The following is a 9,206-nucleotide window of genomic DNA, read 5'->3' as shown; positions in this document are numbered from 1 at the left end:
TCTGGTTCCTCTGCCTTTTCTAAAGCCAGCTTGAACATCAGGAAGTTCACGGTTCACATATTGCTGAAGCCTGACTTGGAGAATTTTGAGCATTACTTTACTAGCGTGTGAGATCAGTGCAATTGTGCGGTAGTTTGAGCATTCTTTGGCATTGCCTTTCCTTGGGATTGGAATGAAAACTGACCTTTTCCAGTCCTGTGGCCACTGCTGAGTTTTCCAAATTTGCTGGCATATTGAGTGCAGCACTTTCACAGCATCATCTTTCAGGATTTGGAATAGCTCCACTGGAATTCCATCACCTCCACTAGCTTTGTTCATAGTGATGCTTTCTAAGGCCCACTTGACTTCACATTCCAGGATGTCTGGCTCAAGGTCAGTGATCACACCATCATGATTATCTGGGTCGTGAAGATCTTTTTTGTACAGTTCTTCTGTGTATTCTTGCCATCTCAATATCTTCTGCTTCTGTTAGGTCCATACCATTTCTGAAAGCAATTCTGTGGTCTTTTCCCCTGGAGATTTCATTCAACATCTCATCTCCCTGTAGCCTCTATAGAAATTACCTTATTAGCAGTAAAACCATTCAGCTTTTGTTCTAGGTTGATTATGTCTCACGTGCTATGTTTGTCGATTTGAAGGTAAGGCAATATTGTCACTACCCTCATTCAGCTCACTGCCTAATGAGAATGACAGAAAAGTTAAAATGTGTCACAGGTAAGCCCAGGGGACTTGAGGGGGCACGTGGGAAGGAATCCAAGCTGAGACTTAGAAACTATTCCGGACAAAGGTGATACCTAAAATAAATACTAAAAATAAGTATAGATTTGATAGGAGAGACAGGAGGTTTTTAATGGAAAAGAGCAGTATTTGAGCCTAGTACGTTGCAGTTGAAGCACAAAAAATAAGTAATGGAGTGAAATGAAATAGGACTGTTCCCCTCAAAGAGGATTCTTTCTGGCTGTCTGAATATACTGAAGCTAATTATCCCTTAAGCGAGAGAAGATGAGCCCCAAACCAAAATATAGAAGGGATTCTTCCTACCTGCCCGTAAAAGTCTTTGATATCTCCATGAAGGTGAGGATCACCCTGCAAGAATTTTCTTTGCCGTTTTATGACTGAAATGTCCTGCTCCATCCTGGAGTCCTTCCCATGACTTCTACTGTGAGGCTGACAATAGCCCGGCACACTTGGAGTTCCTGAGGATGGGCAAAGCACTTGGGAAAAGAGCCTGCAGGTAATAATAATCTGCTTCTTCTTTTGTGCTTTCCTCCTGGGTATAATTCTTCAAAGCTTTTCTTCTGCCTTGTAAATAAAGGGGCTTTCTGATCCTAAGGAGGCCGCATCACGTTGTCCCTTTTTATGGCTGTGGCCTCAACCATTAGGGTCCACCCTCTCCTCCCTGCATAAAGAGTTTCTTCCACAATCTGATCACTGCCTTAGGTTTGAATAGGTACCCTTCAAGTGAAATACATTATCTCATAATGCTCCAAGGTATGTCACTAAAAAAATAACATGGGGCTGGAAGGCAAGGGGTGGATATGGAGGGTTTAAACCACTCATCTATCTATGAAAAGACTTCATGCACTTACCTATAGCTCCTTTTGTCTCTAATGGTTGAAAACTGTTCCATTTAAATCCAGACATTCACCTTTTTTGCTGATGAGTTTTATGTACAAACTATCAGTTTTTCTGTTTGAGACCCTGTCCTCTCTGGCTCCTGGCATGAGCCTGAGTGCAGGGAAGGAGAAACTGAAGAAGTGGTTGATTTCTAACCAGTTCATCTATTGACAAGTAGGATCCTTCACGCAAAACTTGAGTTTCAGCACGGGAAGGAAAAAATGAAAGAAAAGTGAAATTGCTCAGTTGTGTCTGACTGTTTGCGACCCCATGGACTGTAACCTACCAGAGGAACCTGGTATGGGATTTTCCAGGCAGGAGTACTGGAGTGGATTGCCGTTTCCTTCTGCAGCAGGAAGGAGAGGTTAGGACAAATGGAGAAAGTAGCAATGATATATATATACATGATCATGTGTAAAATAGATAATTAGCAGGAAGCTGTTATATAACATATGGAGCCCAGCATGGAATTCTGTGACAACCTAGAAGGGTGGAATGGGTGGCAGAGGGAGGGGTATATAATTATGACTAATTCACATCAATGTACAACAGAGACCACCATAACACTATAAAGCAATTATCCTCCAATAAAAAAAACTTGAGCTTCCAGTGGTGATGCCCCAAAATTAGGATTTACTGAACCAAACATTAGAAGCCCGGCTAGCAGCAGTGCCTGCTAAAGAAAAGAGATCCAATTGATAAGGAAATAAAACCATAAGAAAGAAAGAAAATAATTCCTCAAAGACACAAGAGAGATTTGCAATTCAACAGAAGTTTCTCAGACTTCATGCTTGATGAAAAGGAGGCTGCCCTTAACAAGGGTTGAGTGGGAATGCTTCTGCTTTCATCTGTCACTCACCCCAAATCAGCAGCTGTGAAAGTACTGGGCAATACAGTGGAAATGACAGAAAGAATGGAGTTTGACCAGCTGTGGAGGACCATAGCCAACATCTGTGTTTCTCCTGCACAGCATTCATGGGAAATATTTATATCCCAGTAACAGAAGCATTGTATTTTCTCCCTGAGGATTTACACTGATATTGAGAATATAGCCCCAGGGGTGGGATAAGATAAGAGAAGCTTCCCTGCATCATGTCTAGCTTTTACTGCTTCTCCCAGCCTTGGACCTTATCTTCTAGTAATAAATAACACACACACCTAAAACACTGTTCAGAATTCTGAACCACTCTTCACATTTTTCTATCTGTGTCCATTTTATGTCCTTGAATAAAGACTTGACTAACTCCTATTCATGTTCTAAAACTCAGTTGACTCTGACACATATCAGCTTCTTTTCTTAGAAGCTTAACCCCGCCTCCTGCCCACTCTCCAACACGATCCATGGCTGGTTCTGCTAAACTAAGTCTCAATACCTAATTGGAACTCTACTTTCTTATTTGTGTCTCATGCCAGATTCTGAACTTGTAGGACAGGAATTATATTTTAGTGTAATAACAAACACCAAACACAGTGCCCGGAACACATTAGGTGCTCAACAAATACGTGAATTAAACTACTCTGACCCCTAGACTTGAGGAGCAGCTGGTATTGTGAGATGAAAACCAGTTAAGTCTTAAGCTGAGAGGAAGAAGAGTAGAGTTGTCTCTTGTTATCTGCATCAGAGTGGTTCCAGAACCCCCTGGGGATATCAAAAAAACTATAAGTGTTCAAGCCCCTTGATTAGAATGGAATAGTATTTGAATATAACCTGCACATATTTTCCATATAAAGTTGACTCTTGAAAAATGCAGTGGGAGGGAGGTTTAGGAATGCCAATTCCTGTGTAGTTGAAAACCCACATACTGCTATTTCTGCCTCAAAAACAGAGGAATTCATAAATGACTTACCCAAGAGCAGAAACCTGAAACAGTTTGGTCAGAATCAGTACTCAAACCCTTTTGATTTCTTTTGATTCCACATATTGTGATCTTTAAGAGAAAAGAAACTTTCTCTCATAGCTACTTAATTTAAGGATATGTAAAATGAAAATGTAGGTACTGTATTTATTGGAAAAATTCACAAGTAAGTGGACTCGTTCAGTTCAGACCCATGTTGTTCAAGGGTAAGCTATACTTTAAATCATTTCTAGATTACTTATAATACCTAACACAATGTAATGCAGTAGGAAATGGCAACCCTCTCCAGTATTCTTGCCTGGAGAATTCCATGGATGGAGGAGCCTGGAGGGCTATAGTCCATGGGATTACAAGAAGTCAGACATGACTGAGTGGCTAACACACACACACACACACACACACACAACACAATGTAAATGCTATGTAAATAGTTGTTGATATAGCAAATTTGTTTTGCATTTTGAAACTTTCTGGACTTTTTTTTCCTGATTATTTTAAATCCACGGTTGGTTGAGTTCCCAGATGCAGAACCCATGAATATGGAGGATTGGTTGTACAGAGGTCCCCTTGAGACTCAGTTTGACTGAATTCCATTCTTCTGGACATATTCCTTTTTAGAGAAAAGAAAACACCTAACTGGAAACATGAATGAGGCATGAGAAGTTTCATCACTTTAGATTCTGAAGAAATAGTGAGATCACAGACAGGTAGACCTGGTTGAGGTAAGTTGAACAAAACTAAACTAGAAACTGAGGCTCTTGTTTGTTGAGCTGCAAGGGAGACAAGTCGAAGTGAAGAGAGACGCATGAAGTCTGAGCGCTAGTAACGCACACTTAAGCCATATATGTTTTTAACATGTAACTGAACTATAAAACTTAAGGCTCTAACTATAAAGTCAGGCAATTTTTTAAAAAACTACATAGCCATCTGTCCAATTAACAGTGATCTTGGTATTGTTATAATACTTTCATATTGACTTGATCATTCGAAAATCCTAGTTTTTGCATGAAACAGTACATTCTAGAAGAAAAGATCATATTTATTTTAAAAAATATAAAACATACTCAAATGACTTAAAAATACAACAATGTATAGATTTTTAAAGTTCTAACCCTCTTCCTCCCCCCATCCATCTTATATCCCTTCCCTAATTAACCATTTTCATTATTTTATTGCACAACTTTCTAGTGTTGTTTTGTGTATATGTAAGCAAATGTCAAAATGCTTAATTCTTTACCTGTGACTTTCTTACTCTGTTCTGCACCTTATTACTCACTTTTAAGACACCCTGGAAAACTTTCCCTGTCATTATATGGAGAACAGAAGGAAAATATTTAAACTAAGGAGACTACTAGCTTGACAATTCTGTTACATGATGGAATTTCAATATTCTCAAATTATACTTCTATTTTAATCATCTTTTAATATCACTTTGACTTTAGTTTTCCTCATCAGTAAAATTCTTGTTGTGGTAACTGTATAGAAAATAATTTATAGCAAAATGATATGATACTTGGGATTTGCTTCAAAATAAAATGAGTGGAGGTATAGATAAAATTAGCATGATTTGGTAATTCATGGAACTATGAGTTTGTTACACCATTATTCATTATACCATTTTCTCTATTTTTAGAATGTTTGGAATTTTTCATAATGAAAAAGCGTCAGAAATATGTAGCAACAATCAGGTATATATTTGAAGAAAACTCAAAGCTTTTAGAAATACAAAATGTCTGCAGTTAAAAATTAATGGATGTCAGAAGTGTTTCCCTAAAGATGGCAACTCAATTTCCGCAAAATTAGCCAACCAACCACTGGGGAATGTCAGATACCATGTGGCCTACTCAGAGCCAGGAAATGTAAAACTATAATGAACTATCAACTCCAGGAGGAATTCAAGCTTCCCAGAAACAACTTGCTTTCTGACCCAAAAGTAGTAGAGGCAATATAGAAACACAGCTATTCACATGGAATCACAGATCAGAATGGGGAGATAGAATTAAAAGAAAATATTGAATACAGAAGACTGTCTTTTTCATTATGATAAAATTTCTTAAAATAAATAAAGATTGCTTTTCTCTCCCTTCGTCTTTCCCCTTTTCATATTTTAAAAGGGTAAGTAAATAACATAGGAAAATAAGATTCCATTATCAAATTTTATATAAGAGGAATTTACAGGAGAAAAAATAGCACATAGAATTGAATAAAAAGAACCAGAAATACAATACAAATCTAAAATATGAATAAGAGATTATTCCATAGTCCTTAATTCATATATGTTAACTCATACCTATGTATAATCTGGCCTTGAGTATGATAGCCACAGTGTGAAAAGAAGGATAAAACAGGGCAAGCAAACTTAGAGAAAACAGGTACTTCAGGATTGGCTGAAGACTATCTTAAAGAACATAGAACTAAGAGACAAAATATATGAGAGAAATGCTAAGTGACATAAAGGCAGACAAATATCTATGAAACAGAACGGTGCAGAAATAGACCCACATGTTTATGGCCACTTGATTTTAAATGAGAAAAGGAAATTCAGCAGAAAAAGTATAGTCTTTTCAACAAATATTGAAAGAACAGTTGGAGATTCATATGATAAAATGGACTTTAATCTACATCTTAGACCATATATAAAAACTAAGTAAAAAAAGATTTATGGACTGAAATGTAAAACTAAAATAATTTTAATTTCTAAAAGTACAAAATAGGATATAACCTCTGTGACTTTGATTTAGGCAGATTTAATAGAAACAATCAAAAGCACAGTCCATAAAAGAAAAGTTGATAAATTGAACTTCATCAAAATTACAAGTTTTCTTTCTTAAAAAAAAATACTGTTAAGACAACACATAAACAAGTTATAGGTTGGGGAAATTATATATATTAAAATCACATATCTAATAAAGGTAAAATAGTATCCAGCTATATTAAGAACTTGCGAAACTTGTTAATAAGAAAAACCTACCTCTAATTTTTTAAATGAAAAAAAGATTTGGACAGTCCTACAATGATAGTTGGAGACTTCAACACCCCAGTGTAAATAATTGAGACAACAACTAGACAAAAGATAAATAAGAAAATAGAAGACTTCAACGCAGTAAGCTAACCTAACCGTGCAGACCTAACAGACCACACAGAGAACATTCCACCCAGTGACAACAGAAGACACCTCACTCAGAAATACAGATGGAACATTCTCCAAGATAAACTTTGGGCCACGAAACTAGTCACAATAAAATTAAACTGTTGAAATTATACAAGTGTCTTTTCTGATCACCATGTAATGAAACTACAAATCACTAGCAGAAAGAACTTAAACCACATAGTTTTGAGCAACAAACGCGTCAAATTAGCTAACACAAGAGAAATTAGAAAATACTTAGAGATCAGTGAAAACAAAATCACACACACCAAAACTTAAAGGATGCAGCAAAAGCAAGTTCAGAAGGAAATTTAGAGCTATAAATGCACATTTAAAAAAAAAATCTCAAATCAATAACCTAACCTTCAATCTTAAGGTCGAAAAACATGTTTAAGAAGAAAAATTTTAAGAAAAAAGAAGAGCAAACTAAACACAAACAAAGCAAGCAGATGGAAGGAATAATAAAGATTAGAGCAGTGATAATGAAAAATAATTTTAAAAAACAAAATCAACAAAACCAAAAGTTGGTTTTTGAAAAGATGAAAAAAAACTGACAAATCTTTAGCTTGACTGACAAAGGAAAAAACAAAAGAAAAAAAACCCATAAGATTACTGAAATCAGGAATTAAAATGGAGATGTTACTACTGACTTTACAGAAATAAAAAATACTGTAAGAGAATACTATCAACACCTGTATGCCAACAAATTAGATACCCAAGATGAAATGGAAACATTTCTAGAAACACACAAACTATCAAAATTCACTCAAAAGTTTCTTTGAAAAATGGAAAATCTGAACAGATCTATAGTGAATAAAGAAATTAAATCAGTAATTGAAAACCTATCAAAGAAAAATTCAGGATCAGATGGCTTTATTGGTGAATTCTACCAAACATTTAAAGAAAAATTAACTCCAATCCTCAAAGGCAAAAGGCAGAGGAGGAAATGCTTCCAAACTTGTTCTATGAGGCCAGTACTAGCTAGCCTCATATGAAATTTAGAAGAAAAAAAAATAAGAAAAGAAAATGATACACCACTGTACCACATGAATGCAAAAAGAAAAATCCTCAACCAAATACCAGTAAACCTAATCCAGCAGCATAGTAAAAAGATTATACACCAGTTGGGATATACCCCAAGAATGTAAGGGTGATTCAACATATGAAAATGAATATAATATGCCATGTTAACAAAACAGAGGGGGAAAACACATGATCATTCCAATTGATAAAGAAAAAGCATTAGACAAACTTGATATCCTTTCCTGATGAGAATACTCAGCGAACTAGGAATACAAGGGCACGTCTTCAATATGATAAAGGACACCTATGAAAAATCTGCAGCTAATATCAGTCTTAGTGGTGAAACATTGAAAACTTTCTCCCTAAATTCAGGAACAAGAGTGAACAACCGTTTTCATTACTACTATTCAACATTGTACAGGAAGTTCTAGCTAAGGAATTCAGGCAAATAAAATGGAATGGAATAAAACAAAATGAAACAAAACAAAATGATATATAGTATATACCATACTATACAATATAATGCATCCAAATTGGAAAGGAAGAAATAAAACTCTCTCTGCTAGGAGATTTTATGATTTTTATATGTAGAAAATCCTAAAGAATCCATCCACCCTAAAAAACTATTGTAGCAAACGAATTCAGAAATGTGGGTATCAAAGACAGCGCTGTGCTAGGCAGAAGATGCAAAAGCAAAAGGGCTTGAGAGTCGGGGGACATTAAAGGGACCACTGTCCCCTTAAGTGGGAGCGATGGTTGGGGAACCAGGGGCTGTTGTTTTTCGCTGAAAGCTGTGGACTTGAGAAGAAGCAAATGTGTTCCTTGGCGACAGTCCACAGGTCGCCGTGAGGGTGGCTCCAGAAGGGCTTTCCTGCCCCTATTCTGTGAGAGTTCGAATACTAACCTGCTCTGCAAGGGTCAATTTGTGCAGCTGGGCGCCCGGGGGTGGCGGCGGCCTTCACGACGGAGCAAAATCGCCAGCTGCACTTCCTTCGAGCCGGAATCGAACCAGCGACCTAAGGATGTCTACATGCTTCGTATCTACAGTCCTCCGCTCTACCAGCTGAGCTATCGAAGGGCGCACACGCGTTCGTGCTGGGTCCTTCCTTTTTGGAGAAATGGCAGAAGCCAAAAGGCTGTAAGAGGCTCCGGGTACAACATACTCTGCGTTGGCTGGAAGTCCTTTGGCAAAGAGCCGTGCACACGCCTGGGATCCGGAGAAGCGATTTTCAGAATCTGAGCCCAGGCCGCCACTTGTTGATTCATTTTCTCTCCCTTGGGCTCTTTCTTCAGAGAGAACAGGACAGCAGCCCTCCGTGGCCAGAAAACTGGAAAGAGGGTGAGGAGAAGGGGGCGTTACTGAAACTCAAATGGATGCGTGGGTGAGGTGGGAGCCGGCTTGCGGAGGAAAGCAGAGGATCCTACCACCTAGGTAGAATCCGCTGAGGGGCCCTCGAGGAGTGTCTGAGCGTCGCCCCCAGCCCTTACCCAAACCCATATCTGCCCTCTGGTGCTGGGAAGTCATCACCCCCTCCACTTAACCTCGACCTGACCCTGTTGCT

General features: G+C 37.8%; 1 non-coding gene across 1 annotated transcript; it reads right to left on the bottom strand.

Moving 5' to 3' along the window:
• Positions 1 to 8,632: 8,632 nt before the first annotated feature.
• Positions 8,633 to 8,722, bottom strand: TRNAY-GUA. Its single transcript is given in 2 exon segments — positions 8,633 to 8,668; positions 8,686 to 8,722. It is a non-coding gene; the product is annotated as a tRNA-Tyr (tRNA).
• Positions 8,723 to 9,206: the final 484 nt, after the last annotated feature.

Source organism: Bison bison, unplaced genomic scaffold (assembly GCF_000754665.1).
Source record: "Bison bison bison isolate TAMUID 2011002044 unplaced genomic scaffold, Bison_UMD1.0 scf7180017864117, whole genome shotgun sequence".
In the NCBI taxonomy this organism is placed as follows: Eukaryota; Metazoa; Chordata; class Mammalia; order Artiodactyla; family Bovidae; genus Bison; species Bison bison.
This window is presented reverse-complemented; position numbering and strand designations above follow the sequence as displayed.